The sequence below is a fragment of the Gorilla gorilla genome, chromosome 1 (genome assembly GCF_029281585.2).
Source record: "Gorilla gorilla gorilla isolate KB3781 chromosome 1, NHGRI_mGorGor1-v2.1_pri, whole genome shotgun sequence".
In the NCBI taxonomy this organism is placed as follows: Eukaryota; Metazoa; Chordata; class Mammalia; order Primates; family Hominidae; genus Gorilla; species Gorilla gorilla.
Window position 1 is genome coordinate 181727768 of NC_073224.2, and position 15635 is coordinate 181743402.

The following is a 15635-nucleotide window of genomic DNA, read 5'->3' on the forward strand; positions in this document are numbered from 1 at the left end:
GCACAGAGAGGGCTCTCCCCAGTAAATCACTTTTGCTTAACCTGAAGTCTATACTTCCCTGGGGAGCAGACACTGAGAACTGCAAACTGAAGACTGCAGAATGGCTGCAAGTTGTAGACCTCACTGTGACCGTAGCGGAGAAGGGAGTCTGCGAGTGGGTGCTGAGGTCCTTCCCCCTCAGAGCTCACATTCAGGCCAGGTCGGTCAGGCCGCGCCACCTCTTCCGGCAACAGCATTCCGCGCTAGGTGGCGAAATGCTGAGGGGCTCCCCTATTCGGGGGAATGCGGTAGTGATGTATAAGGTATGAAAGATGTGGCCTGCAGAGAGCCGGCACTATCTCTACTGCTGCTGCTGCTGTTGCTGCCGCTGCCTCTGTTGCTACCGCCACTACTGCTGCCAGCGGAGCCGCTAGGAGTGAGCATCCCCTCTCCGGGATACCCAGCTCCGCGGCGTCTCCCGCGCGCCCTGGCCCCACACGGACCTGCCAGCTCCAGGGAACAAAAGCGGAGCCCGCTCGCCCTCTACTGCAGCCGGAGGATGAGTCGAGAGGGCTGAGCGGAGAGTGTGGTCCTCGGCGGCTGGAGGTAGGAGAATATGTTGCGCCCGCCCGCCGCGGCGTGAGAGGCTCGAGGTGGGCGCGCCGGGGTAGGGGCGGCCGCGGGCGCCTGTCCGTCTAGTGGGCGCTGCCCGGACCTGGCGAGGTGGTGGTCTGCAACACTGCGCCCACACTGCCCACTGTGGGTCGGGCGCCGAGCTCTCGCGGCCGCGAGGGAGCCTTCTGAGTGGGAACTGGAGGCAGTGGGGGAAAAGTCTGGAGCCAGAAGCCAGGCAGCGGCTGCCGCGGCGGCTGTGGAGGGCTGCCTGCGGCACTTGGCGGCGCGCGTCTCACCGCGAAGAGCGGGAAGGCGGCGGCTGCAGTGTGCGCAAAGTTTTGGGTGGCGCGCAAAGGCGCAGGCGAGGGCCGCCGCACAGAGCCGCCCAAGTTGTGGCCGGAGCGCCAGGGCGACCCCCGGGAACCCCCCAAGCGGAATCCCCCGAGACAAGCGGCTCTTGCTCCCTGACACCCCAGTCGAGGCCGAGTTGACGCGCAGCCATTTAACCCTTCCTGTCCCGGGGAAACAACTTCATCCGCGTCGACGACTGGACTCTGGCTGGCTGGGCAGCGTCGAGACTTCCGGGGGGTTCAGTCCTGTGGTCTTGCGCATTTCCTCGCTCAGTCCGCGTTTTCTTTTCATTTCTTTTCTGTCCGCTTACGTATCTAGAAACCAGGCAAACTGGCCAGGGGTCTTACCCAATGACTGTAATTTTAACCCTCCCGCCATCCGGACGCATGCTTTCTTTCTGCCCTCTCAGCTTGGCTCTTTGATGCTGCTTTGAAAAATTAGATGATTAATCAATTAGATTAGTGGCCAATTAGGCATAACCTTGTAGGAAAATAATTATGCCTGGCTCTCTGAGCTTTCACTGATGATGAGGTGGGAATCCAACCCAGGTGGGGTGGGGGTGGGGGGGGAGCTGTTCCGAAAAGATAGGGCTGATCAGGGAATTTCTGGGAATTTAAGATTAAAAGGATTCAAATATGTGGTGGTGGCAGAGGTTGTGGGGGTGCAGTAGGAGAGAGAGAATGTGTGTGTGTGTGTACCAATTTTTGCTGAGACAATTAACCCTTGGCAGCGCAGTATGGGTGGACTTTGCAGGCAGCCTGTTTCGAACAGCTCAGAAAAGGTGTGTCCCCTTGCTTTCCAAGCCCCCTCCTCTCCTCTCTTTCAGAGGGGCTCTTGCCTGTAAATCGCCTTGCAGTGGCTTTGCTTCCGCTTTGGGAGGCTGAGTTCCAATGAATGCATTTTAGTTTGGTGTCTGAGGAATCGCGTCGTTGCAGACCGAGGTTCCTTACTGTGCCTTCCGAGGATGTACAATTCCCCTGATCGTGTTAAATACAGTGGTTATTAAATGGATGCAAAAGGAAGACAATCTGTTTCCAGGGCTGGGAAGTTCTGCTGCAGAGTGGGGTTTCCTTTTGCTTTTGGAATGACTGGCGGGGTTTGTCACTGCAGTATTACAATACAGCCATATTAAAAAGGTCTTCAGAGCTTAGAGCCCTCCACCACTGCAGCCCCATCTTCCACACACTTCCCTGCCCAAATCCTTCTTGCAGGGAACATGCAGTGGATTTCGTACCTGCACCATGTGCATTTGAACCGCTTTCTGTCTCTATTTTAAGCTTCTTCTATCTGCTTGTACGTTTGATGCTAGATAGTAGATTTCTGTTCAGATTCTGTTCAAAATCTAGAGGTGTTCCCAGGGCAGAGGGATTTTTGCAACAGGTCCTAGGTCTGGGTTTTCTAATAATAGATCTCCCTGGCATTTAGCGACGTGGGGCCCCAGTCTCTCCACCAGTGACCTGACAAGGGTTGGACCAAGAGATCTCTGAAATCCCCTGCAGTGCTGACATTAGCTGATTCTGAATTTTATGGCTTTTTCTTTTTCTGAGCTGAGCGGAAGGAGTAGCTGAGCAGTACATGCAATGTGACAGCAGCAGTGCCACCTCGCTCCCAGTGGAAAGGAATGGGGGCTGGCCAGGGCTTATTGGCAAATAGGGATGGATTTCCCAGCTGGAAGACTGCCTGGTGATACTGGTGTGCAGGGACAACTGGGAGCCACAGGATTCACCCACCTCCCTCAAAATGAATGGCCACCATTCAGCACTCTCTTTGACAAGATTTTTTTTTTCTTGAATTTGGACTCAGCTAGTTGCCTTACAGTGACCACATTTGTCGATCAGATTCTTGTGCTAGCAAAAGCCTTGCTCCTTTTTAAAAATGGAATCTTTTGTACATACCCAGGAAGGGATGCAGGGTGAGAATATAGGGAGAGAGGAAAGAAGAGAGGGGAAGAGGCAAAGGAAGGAGTGGGTAGGGGGCAGAGCTAAGAGAAATAGGGAGACAGAGATAGCTTAAGTCTTCAAATACAACCAGACAGTGGGAAAGAGGAAGCAGAGACAGAGAACTAGGTGGGAGGTGGGGGTGGGATGGGGAGGGTGGTGGTGAGGAGAAGGGAGAGATGCAGGAAGGGAAGGAAAAGCAGAGAGGGGAAATACTAGCCCTAAGAGGGAGCGACCAGAGCCCGCATGAAGCAAGACCAGTCTTACCTCCTGGCTTAGAAAAAATGTAAAGGAAAATCTCAAACTGCACAAGACACATTCCAGGTAGACTTGCAGCCTGGACTTAGCTTTGACATGATAAGACAATTATTTGTGAAATACACATTGTACCACAGAAAGTCACGAACTCTGTTTCTGCATTCATCCATGACTGAAGACTCCAGTTGTTGGTGTGCTGTTGGTGCTGGGAGGGGAGCTGTTTGCCTAGCAGACATGCTTTGTATAACCTGAAGAGTGTGCTCTTGCTTGGGTCAAGTTGGGTACTCCATTTGGACAGGCTGGGTTTCTCAGCAACTTTGGAGGAGGTGTTTTTTTTTGTTTGTTTTCAGACCTGTCTTCCATCGAATGGACAACTTCTACAGTCATGTATTATTTATTTATTTATTTAACCTGGGGGGGGGGGAAATGAAAAATGAATAGTAAACACCCTTACATGCCACCCAGAAGTAGCAGTGATGACAAAATGATTTCAATTAATCTTCTCCTCTCCAGCCTCCTTGCCCCCATTCTGGCCCATCCTCAGAGCCTCCCAGCTCATCTCCTGGCCTCCAGTATGGGCCCTTCCACAGATGTGACACATCTTTCTAGAACATGGCTTTGATCGTGTTACTCCCAGATCAAAAACATAAAGTGCTCCCTATTGCCCAAGGCATACTGTTCAAATTCCTGACTATAGACTTCAAGGCCTTTCAACATCTGGCCGTCTTACTCCCTCCTCATGTTCCTGTGACACACAACACACACACATGCTCACACCGTACACACACACTACCCTCACACCCACACACCTACACACTTATGCACATACACACACACCTTCACACACAGAGTCACACACACCCTGACATACATGCATATGCATTACATTCACACCACTCACACACAATTTCACACATTCATAAATACAAACACCCCCCACATGCACACAACATCACACACAGCCTTCTATACATATACACAACATTAGACATGCCTTCGCACACATATACACAGCATTACACCTACATCACTCACTACCATACTCACACATGCACACCTACCCACACACAACATCACATGCAGCCTCACACACACTCACATCTATGCACTTACATACAAACCCATACCACATATGAAATACATATCACATATGCTTTTCATACCTTTGCAGGTGCTACTTTCACTCCCTGTTTGGAGAATGTGTTCTATTCATTTGTCTTGTAGACTCTCCTCATGCGTTAGGATCCATCTTAAAAGTGACATCCACTCAGAGGTCCCTTTCTCTCAGGAAGCTCGTGTTCCCTCAGTACTCTTTAAATGCCCCTCTTAAAGTGCTGTGTTACAAGTCTCCACGTGTTCATCTCTCCCACTAGAGTGAAATTTCCTTGAAAGCAGGGGCTTACCCATTCCACTATTCAATCTCAGGGTATAACACAGTCCTCTGCACGAAAGCATATGATTGATGTTTAATGACTACATTCATTTTAAGAGCTTCTAAAGGATGATTAACATCTTCGACACCTTCTAAACATTTATTTTCTCTTATTCATTTTTTGTTAACAATTCTGATACAAACTTTTTTTTTAGAAATTCAAACGATACAGAAGTGTATAAAATAAAAAGTGACAACCCCTTCCCACACCCCACCTAAATACCTTCTGTGTTTAATACACATTACTAAACATTGGCATTGCTCCTTTACTTTACATAATATTTTCCTAACTAGATTATATGCAGGAAACTTGCAATATGTATTCATGTACATCATCTTCATACCTTATACGATACTGTATGTGCAGGATGTGCCCAACGACTATGGAATAAACAAACAGAAACTTTTTCTGTTTATACTTAAATAACTAGGTAGTTGGGCTTATTTTTAAATAAGTAGAACACGAATACTAGTTGGGTTTAAATTTTAAATTACATTAAAAATTGTTTGCTTAATCTTCACAATAGCCCGATGTGACTGGTGTTGTAATCCTTATTTTACAGATAAAGAAAGCTAGGCTCCAAGAGGTTATGTAAATTGGTCAGGTCAGAAAAAAAAATAATAGTGTCTAGATGGATTCAAACCCAGGTCTCCTTCATTTTGTTGCCTCTCTTTTTTCCACTCTACCGTATTAGTGGGTCTGTGAGCACCCAGAGGCAGGGCATCTAACTTGGCTTCATATGCCCAATATTTGCTCAGAGCTTAAGAGTTGATGGAGCCCTTTAGTCCACATCTTAACAGTTCCCCTTCCAATTAGGTGTCCTTGTCCTTTTGCAGATGAAAAACAGAGTCACACGTGATAAGCTAATGTGACCTGGCCAAGTTCCTAGAGCCAGGAAGAAATGGAAGGTGTTGAACTCAGGTCTTTGGGTCCAGGGCTCATTCTGTATCCTTAGGTTTGAGAGTTGATCCCAGGAGGGAGCCAGGCACCTTCTGCTTTCACTTTAGTACAGTGACTGAATGGGGCAGACAGAAGCTGCTCTGGGGCGGCGGGGGGTTTGCTGACACTCATGTCTAGGGATGACAGCACTGGCAGTGTCCATGTTTTCTGGGACAATTTCGTTAAGAGATACTCTTTTCCCCAGTACTGTTCTTCTGCATCTCTTATTTGAATCAGAACCATGGAGAGAGTCTGTCTCTTGATACTTCGGTGAGCAGTTGTGGACATAGTTCCTAGTTCTGTAGGTGTGCTAGAAAACCTGATGTCATGGTTAAAAACCTTGGTGTTGGGATAATTTGTCAGTGAGGCAGTGGTTACTGGAGGCCTCCAGAGCTTGACTTTGATAGCATCTGCCTCTGGGTAGGTAGTGGAATTACAACTCTCATTTATTGAGGGCTTGCTGTATGTCAGACACTGGGTTGAGCACACTACCTGTATTCTCTCGTTTCATCCTCCTAATGATCCTAGGAATAGTGTTATGACTCTTAGTTTATTCTCAGCTGGAACATGCCTGGCACAATAAAAATCAGTAAAATATTTGCTGAGTTTTTAATGAATAGAGAAGGAAACCAGGGATCAGAGACATTAAGTAACATGTCCTAGGCACAAGTTAGTGCATTTCAGAGCTTGGGTATAAACTCAAGTCTTTCTTACTGTAGAGACTGTTCTTGTTTTGAGTACTTGTGCTTCTTCTAAATTGATAATCCTGACCAAGTGACATAATAGAGCTTGAACTTGCAAAAGCTTTTGTCCAACTCTTTTATTTAAGGGAGAGGGACATTTACTATGTGCAAGGTATTGCTCTAAACACTTTAAATATATTAACTCATTTCATATTCACGTTCCACAAATAAGGAATATGAGGCAAAGCTTAAAAGTAGAGCTGGGATTTGAGCATGAGTAGCCTGTGCCCTTTACTACTTGGTTATATAAGATTCTGGGACCTGTGTAAGATCCTAGAATTCCTCAGCAGTAGAACTATCATCACCATCACTACAGTCATCGTCATTGTCATTGCTGATGCTTTTGTAGCAGCTGTTTTTACTGTCTACCTTGTACTTATGGGCACTTTTCATATGTTATTCCATCAATTCTCAAAACAATCCCATATTTCCATGGAAGGGAACTGAGACTCAGTGATGTTAAATGAATGCTGAGAGTCACATGGCAAGTGAGAGAAGGACTGGGATTGGGACATTGTGTGTCTGGTCTCAACATCTGTTCTCATTTTCTTTCTTTAGACTCTTTTTTTCACTGATCCTTGTTGCTACTCTTAAAATTCAGCAAAGCATGAAATGATGAAATTTTTCTTGTGTGTGTGTGTGTTTTTTTCATTGTCAACCCTATGCACAGAAGGATAATTGTCTAAAAAGACATAGTATTTGCATTTCAGGGGCCTGAGTTTTTCTTCCATTCTACTATCAGGCATCAGAAGGGCTACCTGATGGTTCTGGGTATCTTTTTCAATTCCCTAGAAATGAAATAATATCTGCCTTGTTTTATAATACGGTGATCAGAATAGTAAAGTTGTGATCCTTGTGATTTGAACTCTCACTTTGAGAGTGAAAGGCACCTTGTGAAAGATAGAAGAGAATGTTTCTCAGATTGAAATAAACTGTCTTGGGCCACTGTGTAACACTAGCTGGTTTGGGCAAGGAGGTGATCATTACTTGGTGACATTTAGGCTCTTCCCTTGTTGGCAATAGTACAAGAATTCTATATAATTAATAGTTCTTCACTTGGGACTAAAAAAAAACCCCAGCCATATTGCAGAGGACAAGAGAAACAGTGACATCAGACAACCTTTTCATTTATTTAGCAAAGCACACATGGTTCCCATCTCAAAGGGGCAGGCGGACTTAAATCAGAATGAATACCAAATAAAGAATTCATTTGTATTCATAGGCTTTTAATAAATAAAAACAATTTTTTTTCTGAAGTGAGCTGTGAGTCATAGGTGTTGAGGCTTTTTGTTTACTTAAAATGCAGAATACAGCTTCTTATTTCAAAATGACCTTTTTTTTTCTTTTTTTGGAAGCTTGAGCTTAGATCTTTAGTGACATTTTTTCTCCAAGCAAATATTTACAGCCAAGTTGGAAAGTGACAGGAAGGAGGGTTTAAAATGAAAATGTTACCAAGCTGAAGTTTACATCTGAGTGCAACACATGGTGTCACCATGGACAAAGTACTAAGAACTCAAAATATTTGTCAATTTGTAGAATTTGAAGAAACCAAGCTGTTTTCATTTGTTAAGGTTAACTCTAAAAATCACATTTTGTACGTGCATCATCATGGTGGCCATTTCCACTTCCTATATGCTTGGTTTGATTCTGGTCATGCGATATCAGCCATTTGCTTATGTTATTTTTTTTTTTCCTGCTTCTCCATATGAGGGCGAACTGTTTCAGGGTTAATTCCCCATGTTCATTTCCACTTTCATACCTTCACTTATGCAGTTTTTTCTGCCTGGCACTTCCTCCGTCTTCAGCTATCCTCCAGATCCAATAGTCTCTTGAAGCTGAGGTCAGGTTCTATGTCCCATATGAACTCTTCTTAGTTGACTTCACTCAATAATGACCAGCACTGACATTGGTTGTTTTTATCACTTTATCAACTTTTTCCAAATTGTATAAATAATACAAATGAATTGTAAAAAATGAAAAAGTATAAAATGATATAAAGGTTAGTAAAAACCACTTCAAATTCTAGTTGTTATCTATAATTTGGTGACCATTCTTTCACTTATCTCTTTAGATGTATAACTACTAGCATATGTAGATGGATATAATTTTATATACTCTGCCTTGGTATGGATATAATTATACATATTCTGCTTTATTATGTACGCAGCTTACTTTTTATCTGGGATATCTACTTTTTAATACAGCTTTTTTGCTTGTTTACAAACTGGTCTAACAATCCAGATGCCTTCTGTATTTTCTAAGTTCCTATAATCATTTGCAAATACATACATTCACACACACATATACATAGGCAGGAATTTTTGTCATTGGTTTAAATATGATATCATTATACATTTTTTGCATTTGTCACTTAAAACGCTATGGAAAACTATTCTCCCTGTCATCCAGCTCTCCTTGAATCAAAGGGTTTAGATATGTTATTATTTTCAATGGTTGTATAGTTTTTAATGGAACGAGTATACCATGGATTTTTCCACCATTTTCCATCTGATAGGCATTGATTTTTATTCAGTAATTTTTATAAACAATACTGAAATAAGCATCCTTGAACATTTATCATTTTTAATGGATGATTTAACTTTTATGGGTAGATTCCCAAAAGTAGTATTTCTGAGTCCAAGTGTATACACTTTTCAGTGTTTTAATAGATGATGCCATATTGTTTTCTAAAGAGAATGTAATAATTCACATTTCCATTAGTGTATATGAAGTAACATCTTCCCCATATCCTTGCCAGCAACATGTATTATCATTCTCTTTTACTTTTGCTAATTTGATAGGTGAGAAATGATATCTCATTGCTATTTTACTTTGTGTTTTCCTGATGTCTGCCAAGAAGGAGCATCTTTTCACATTTGTCGTGAAAAGATTTGAATTTGCTTTTAAGTGGACAGATAATTAATCATTTTGCCTATTTTTCTTTTAGATGATTCTTTTTCTTATCATTTTGTTCAGGCTTCTTTTACATTATAGATAGTCATTTTTTTCTTTCATCTACATTGTGTATGATTTTCCTTCCCTGGAAGTTTAGTCTAGTGTTATAATGATCTCTTTATTTATGTGTGTTCAAAGTAGACCAGGAGTTACTTGACAGTAGTGATGTGTGTGATTCATCTCCAGGACATCATATTTAGGGCAAGGCTCAAAGGGGTTTAGGTACAGAATAAATGGTTCTAACCCTGACTATCCAAATGTATTTCATTTAACAATGGATTGTAAGAAAATAATTTATGTATGTGGCATCACATGGACTAAAATGTTTCAAATAAAAAAAGTTTCAAGATGACTAATGTTCTGAAATAATAATAATAAGTGAATTACATACTTTTCTGCTTTTTAAAAGAGTATGACTCGAAATATCATAAACATCAATTATTATGCTGAGCTATATCAAGAATATTCTTAAGGACTATTTAGATACATGAGATTATTTGCCCCTATATGTATGAGTAGCTCCAGACATATGGATATATGGATTTTAAATTCTCATATCTTTATGTGTGGATTTAAAATTCTCATATCTATTTTTTATACTTTTGTCATCTCTCCTCACTGTCAGATTGTGTTATCATGTCTTGGTAATATCAGTTTATCTGCCTTTAAAAACTGTCCTGTATGTTGTCAAACTCTCGAACAGCAAAGGAAAAGAAAAGAGGTCCTCTTCTCTTTCTATTCATCTTTGTATTGCTTGTGGACTAATATACCAGGGACCATGCTTATTGGAAATGTGGATATGATAAGAGTCAGTAACCACCAAGTCTTGGCCTGGGCGCCATTCCTATGAATAAAGTGCATCAGCTTCAAGTGAAAATATAGCTTTGGCAACTTAGGGGTCTTTTTAGTTTCTTTCTTTGTTTACAACTATATTCTGGGAAAGTGAGGTTGCTGGATAAGCGAAGTGGTTGCATGCCATCTCAAGCAATTAAGATATAGGTCCTAATTAATTAACTGCATGTAACCAAGATTTTAAATAAAGTGGCTTAAGAGTGCATTTACAATGGTACAAATACATTTCTCAGTCTCATAAAAGTCTGAGTGTTTAGGGAATAAGCTCTAAGCTGTGAAATTGTGTAAGGTCTAAATTTCTTCCAGCTTGTGTTCCTTCACCACTAGGACATGATCCACGATGGTGTGTCACCATATCCTTATTCTAACTGGATGGCAAAAAGGAATAAAAGAAGTCAGGAGAAGGCCTGCTCATTTCTTTTAAGGATATGATCAGAAGTTGCACCTGTAATTTTATTTTACATCCTTATAGGCCAGAACCCAGTCAACTGGCCACTTCTAACAGAAGGGAGACTAAGGAATATTGTACTTATTCTGCATGGCTATGTGCCAGAATTGAGGTTCTATTTTTGGAATGTGGGAAGAATGGGTATTGGTGGACAGTGTGGCAGTACCAGCCACACCTACTCTCATCATTCTGGTGTTCCCTGGGTTTGCTTGTAAGATGGAGTGCAAGGCAGCAGTCGCCTACTTCTTTTGCACTCCACCTCCTACTGTTGTGTGGAGTGTAAAATAGTTAGTCAGCAAAGACAACTTTACATTTAATGTTTCTCTTCTTGTTTTAATGATGGGGAAATGCAGGGAAGAGAATTTAGCTTGATAATGACTTGCGGCTCCGGGATTGGAAACCTTTGGGCTTCTTGGCTGATTTTTCTGTAGCTTAGTTCATGTGCTGTCTAGTCCTTTATTGCTCCACTCAGAGTTGGTTATTTTTATTTCTTATTTATTCCTCATTTTCAGCTCTGAGAGGTTCAGGTGTGGAGACCACCTGCTTTGGAAACAGGTGTATTTGGACAACTCTGTGAGAGTCAAGGGGGAAAATCAGCCCCCTGCAAATAATATAAGCGAGCTGAAGGTTTGAGATTATGACCTCTTGCGAAAAGGGTCCCCTGGTAATCAACAGATTGCATCTCCTAGCTGAAGTTTCTGCACTCCATGGGCTCCTATTGACTTTCTAATTAACACAAAAGCATCCTTTTCCTTACTCCAGACAGGTTCTGGGATTGGGTTTGCTGTAGCCAAATAGCTGATTCTAACTTGTTTTCTGTTTCCAAAGCACAGTGTGATCTTATTCTTTTTAGGAAGTAGGATTTCAAGGGATGAAATTTAAACATGTCCTTTCTTCCTCCAAGTTAAAAACCAAATGGGAGGTAAGTATTGGAGTTTGATAAACATGAAAACGTGCATCTTATTTCTGTTAAAATTTGATTGGAGAATTTAGGTTGTGCAGCTATTTCAGGCTTCCTAAGTCAGTCTGGGCTGGATAGCTCCAGGAAAGCAGTGAAGGAAGATCTTCTAAGGTTAGAAGCTCTGAAACACAGAAGAAGAGGAGCTGTTGTATCATGTCAATTAGGTTCTTAGTTGCAGGTGACAACATTGAAGCTGAAAGGGATTTATTAAGGGGTGTTGGGTAACCTACAGCATTCCAGGAGGGTCCTGGAAGCCAAGCTTGAATGTCAGGACAGATGGCCAATCATATCATGGTATTGCTGGAGTGGACACAACACTGTTGCTAGGGACAGACAGAAGGATCTTTATCTGAACTGCCCCAGAAGTTACTCTCTATGCATATGGTATATACCTTCTTTTAACATGCCCTTCTAAGCCTCATGTAAGTGTATCTGTTTAGTGTCCCCAGAGTTTTGTCTAGTCACTTCTGGTTCCCATGCAGAAGTATAAGAAAGCACAAAAATGGGGCTACAGTGATGCTGTGAGACCCTATAGCGTGTCTGCTATAGCCATACAAATTTGCTCTCTTCCTGATTTCACCTAAAAAATAAATGGATCCCTTTTCTTTGAAGAGAGAGGCTGGAAGTACCACTGCCCTGCTTTTCTCCTCTGGGCATTCGAGTGGAAGTAGGCTGTTATGCTCCCATTGAACATCACACATTTGTTTACAAATCCTCAGGGGCCACAATGGCAAACAGGATATCCCACACTTCTTAACATGGCATAAAAGTCCCTCCTTGGCTCGTAACCAATTTTTTTCCATCTCATTCCTTTCTAGTATTCTTTCTGTTTACTATCTGGTCCTCTCCTCTGGACTCCATCTATTCTGAACTACCTGGAAGTCACTTGAATATGCCCCTGCTCTCCCATGTCTCTATTCTCTGTACCTGCTGTCCCTTCTCCCCCAATCATGAGCAAAATGCCCTTTGTACCTTGTGTCATTTGACACATTTACCGTTCATGATGGAAGCATCGTTTCCTCTGGGAAGCATTCTTTGTTACTTCCTGGACTGGGTGAGGTGACTTCCCTGGATGTAGTCAGAGCCCCCAGCAACCACTTCTGTTTTTAACTTAGCACATAGAGACCCTTGGTCTATCCTACTGCTTGTATTACTTACTGTGAGCTTCCTGAGAGCATGGTTTATATCTTTGTATCCCGATAGCTAGCACAATTCCAGGTACTTACTGTTTGTGCAAATGAATACAATAATGAATTACGGGGTACTGCCAAAGGACATGGGCTTTGAAGTTAGAACTTGACTTTGCCACCGCGTGGTTGTATAGCTTCAGCAAGTTAAACATAATAGTTCTAAGAAGGCTAAATATAATGAAATAATGCATGTGAAGTGCTTACCAAAGAACACATAGTAAACAATGAGTTGGCTATTATTTTGATTATGATAAGATTATCATGGTTATCTCATGTGCTCAATATATGGTAATGATCACCAGTCTACTTTCTGGACTAACATGTAAAGTGGTCATCTATGACATTTCTATTTGCTATAGAACCACACCAAAATATGTTGAAGCCACCAGTGGCCGCAGAAGAGGAATGAAAATAGACAGAAATTGATAGAAGTCACTCTCAGGCAAAATCTGTTACGGAGCATTTCAGTGACAGTGTGAGAGAATGCCTCTTGACACCAGGTTTCAGTAATTGTGCTGTCACCAGGATTTTATGAACAATTCTGCCTCCTTTACATACTTTTTTCTTTCCTTTAGAATTTTTTTTCACTTAAAAAAAAAAAAAAGAAAAAAATGACCCCCAAGGTGATACTGAGAACAGTGTCAAAACTTTAGTGAAGGTCAAACACTTTCCAAGGGATTGCCTGGAAGCACACATCCTGCTGTGTTCTCTCTGTGCCTGTGCAATGTTAACACAGTAGGAGCTTCAAGTTGATGTCAAAAACCAGCTTGGAATATGGCAAATGTCTTCTTCGTGCCAACCTCCCAGCATAGTGTCTTACATAGAGTACATGCATTTTCATCTACGTACGTGCAAAATACCTTCTTTTTCCTCTCTTTTCCCTGGGGAGCCATACTTATTTCACTACATTCAATTCAGCAAACATTTATTGAACCCCTACTGTGTGCAAGGAACTCTACTGATTCCCTCCTTCTGTGCCTGTTTCTCCTCCTGCATTAACATTGCTGCTTTATTAGAAGTAAAGGCTTGTGTTAAAGGAAACATGGGAGTAGCTGGCATCTACGGGAACAGCATAAGCATTTTTTATTACTGATTTTGTAGAAATATTTCTTGTTATTGGGGTCTATATTGAAGTATAGTGGGAAGAGGGAGTATAAGGACCAAGGACCTAGTCCCAATTTGATGTATGATCTTGAGAATGTTTAACTTCTCTGGGTTTCAGTTTCCAGCTGTTATCAAGAATCTTTCAGCCCCAATATATTATGACTCAAAAAACTGTAAAAGCAACGTAAAGTTTGGATTTGCTGTGTTAATGTGAAAAGTCCAGCGGATTTGGCATTAGGAGCTTGGTTTGAACTACAGCATTGACATTTGGCCTGTGTGGTGTTCGGTTTGAGCTTCAGCCTCCCAGGGCCCTTCTCTATAGAACTGGGACACTGCCTCTTGCTTTTCCTGCTGCTGAAGTTGTTGTGAAGCTTCAAAGAGATGATGCATGTGAAAGTGAATTATGAATAACAAAGGACTATTTATGCACACATATAATCTCTTATTTCTGTAAATAATCACCTTGATTTCACTATGTTATTCCAATGAGCACTTTTGCATTTGGCCTTCTGGGTTGTTTGAAGGAAACACTGCCTTTCAGTTTTTGTTTTTGTTTTTTGCCCTGAAGCAGTCACAGAGTATCTTAAGTAAGTGGGTGCTGTGTCCCCCATGCGTCTTTCCGATCGACACTCGTCTTGGGTCCCAGAGCCTGACTGAGTGCATAATGTTTTATTGGTTGGCCTGAAAGGAGACCATTTGTTCCCTGCTAAATGAGCTGTTACTGTGCGCCTCTGTCCCTCAGCACCTGGGGCTGTATGCATGGGAGAATCCAACCGTGGATCTCAGAAACCTTTTGGAAAGTTTATTGGAAGAAGGGAGAACACATTTCTCTGCAGGTTGTTCCCTCCCTCCTTGGCCTTGGCTCATTAGTCGGAGCAGTACGAGGTAGGTGAGGAGGAGTGGGGGCGGGGTGGGGTGGGGCGGGTGGGAGGGCAGGGCTGCAGGCCAAGGGGTAGGCCCAGGATCCTTGCAGCCTTGCTCTCGTCTTTCTGCTGCCCCTGACCGACAGGTGGTCAATTAGCTCTAATTGGAAAGTGTATTGCTGCACATGGGCCAAGGTGGCTTGTGGAAGCATGCCTCCTGTAGCAGCTTTCCCTCATTTTGGCCCCAGGCCTGACCTGATCTTATGGCCTCCAAAAAGAAGACCTCTCTCTCTTTGGGATGTCAATGGCCTGCCTGGTCTAAGGGCCAAAGAGATGGCTTCTCTCCAGACTGCAGTCACTGGGTCTCCTGAATAAGGACCAAGCTGCCCAATTAGCCCTTTATCTGGGTGCCTGGTTGATTTTGCAGTTTGGTTCACTGAGGATGATGCTGTTGTTATATCTGTGCCAGATGTGGGTCATCTCAGTCCTGGGTCTCTTGTGATACCCTGTTGATACAGGATGATTTCAAAGTGCAAGAGAGAGAAACCCAGAGAGATCATTTTGCCATAATTGCTTCCTTCACCCCTCCCTTTATATATACCCACACACACTCTTTACATTAGAGACAAACTGAATTAATGATATAACCAAAAGTAGGGTTCAGGGCTCCCAATCTAAAAGAGAATGTATATCTGGCTCTCACATTGGTAGAACTTTGTTCCCTTATCTTTTTACCCTCATAGCCCAGGTGCTTAGAAAATTCTCGTGAAATAAATATATAACGGCCTCAAAATAGGTTGTTTTCATGGTTCAGCAATTGAGTGCTGCATTCAGATCCTAGTTCCACCTCTTACTAAATATCTGACCTTCAACAAGCTACTGAACATCTTCAAATTTCATTTTCCATTGCTGTAAAATGGGGATGAGAATAATCAGACTTCCTTCACAGGATGCCTGTGGGCATTAAAGGAGATAAGCATTTGGCTCGGAGCTCAGAGTAATATTTC

The 15635-nt window shown here is 42.6% G+C and overlaps 1 protein-coding gene across 6 annotated transcripts in view; it reads left to right on the forward strand.

The window, feature by feature from the left end:
• Positions 1-293: 293 nt before the first annotated feature.
• The window catches only part of DAB1 (DAB adaptor protein 1), a 1249170-nt gene continuing 1233828 nt past the window's right edge, over positions 294-15635 (forward strand). For all 6 annotated transcript variants that reach the window (XM_055349811.2, XM_063698321.1, XM_063698323.1 and 3 more), the window contains exon 1: positions 294-585. The gene's annotated coding sequence lies outside the window, so the exon portion shown is untranslated. The remainder of the gene's footprint in view (positions 586-15635) is intronic.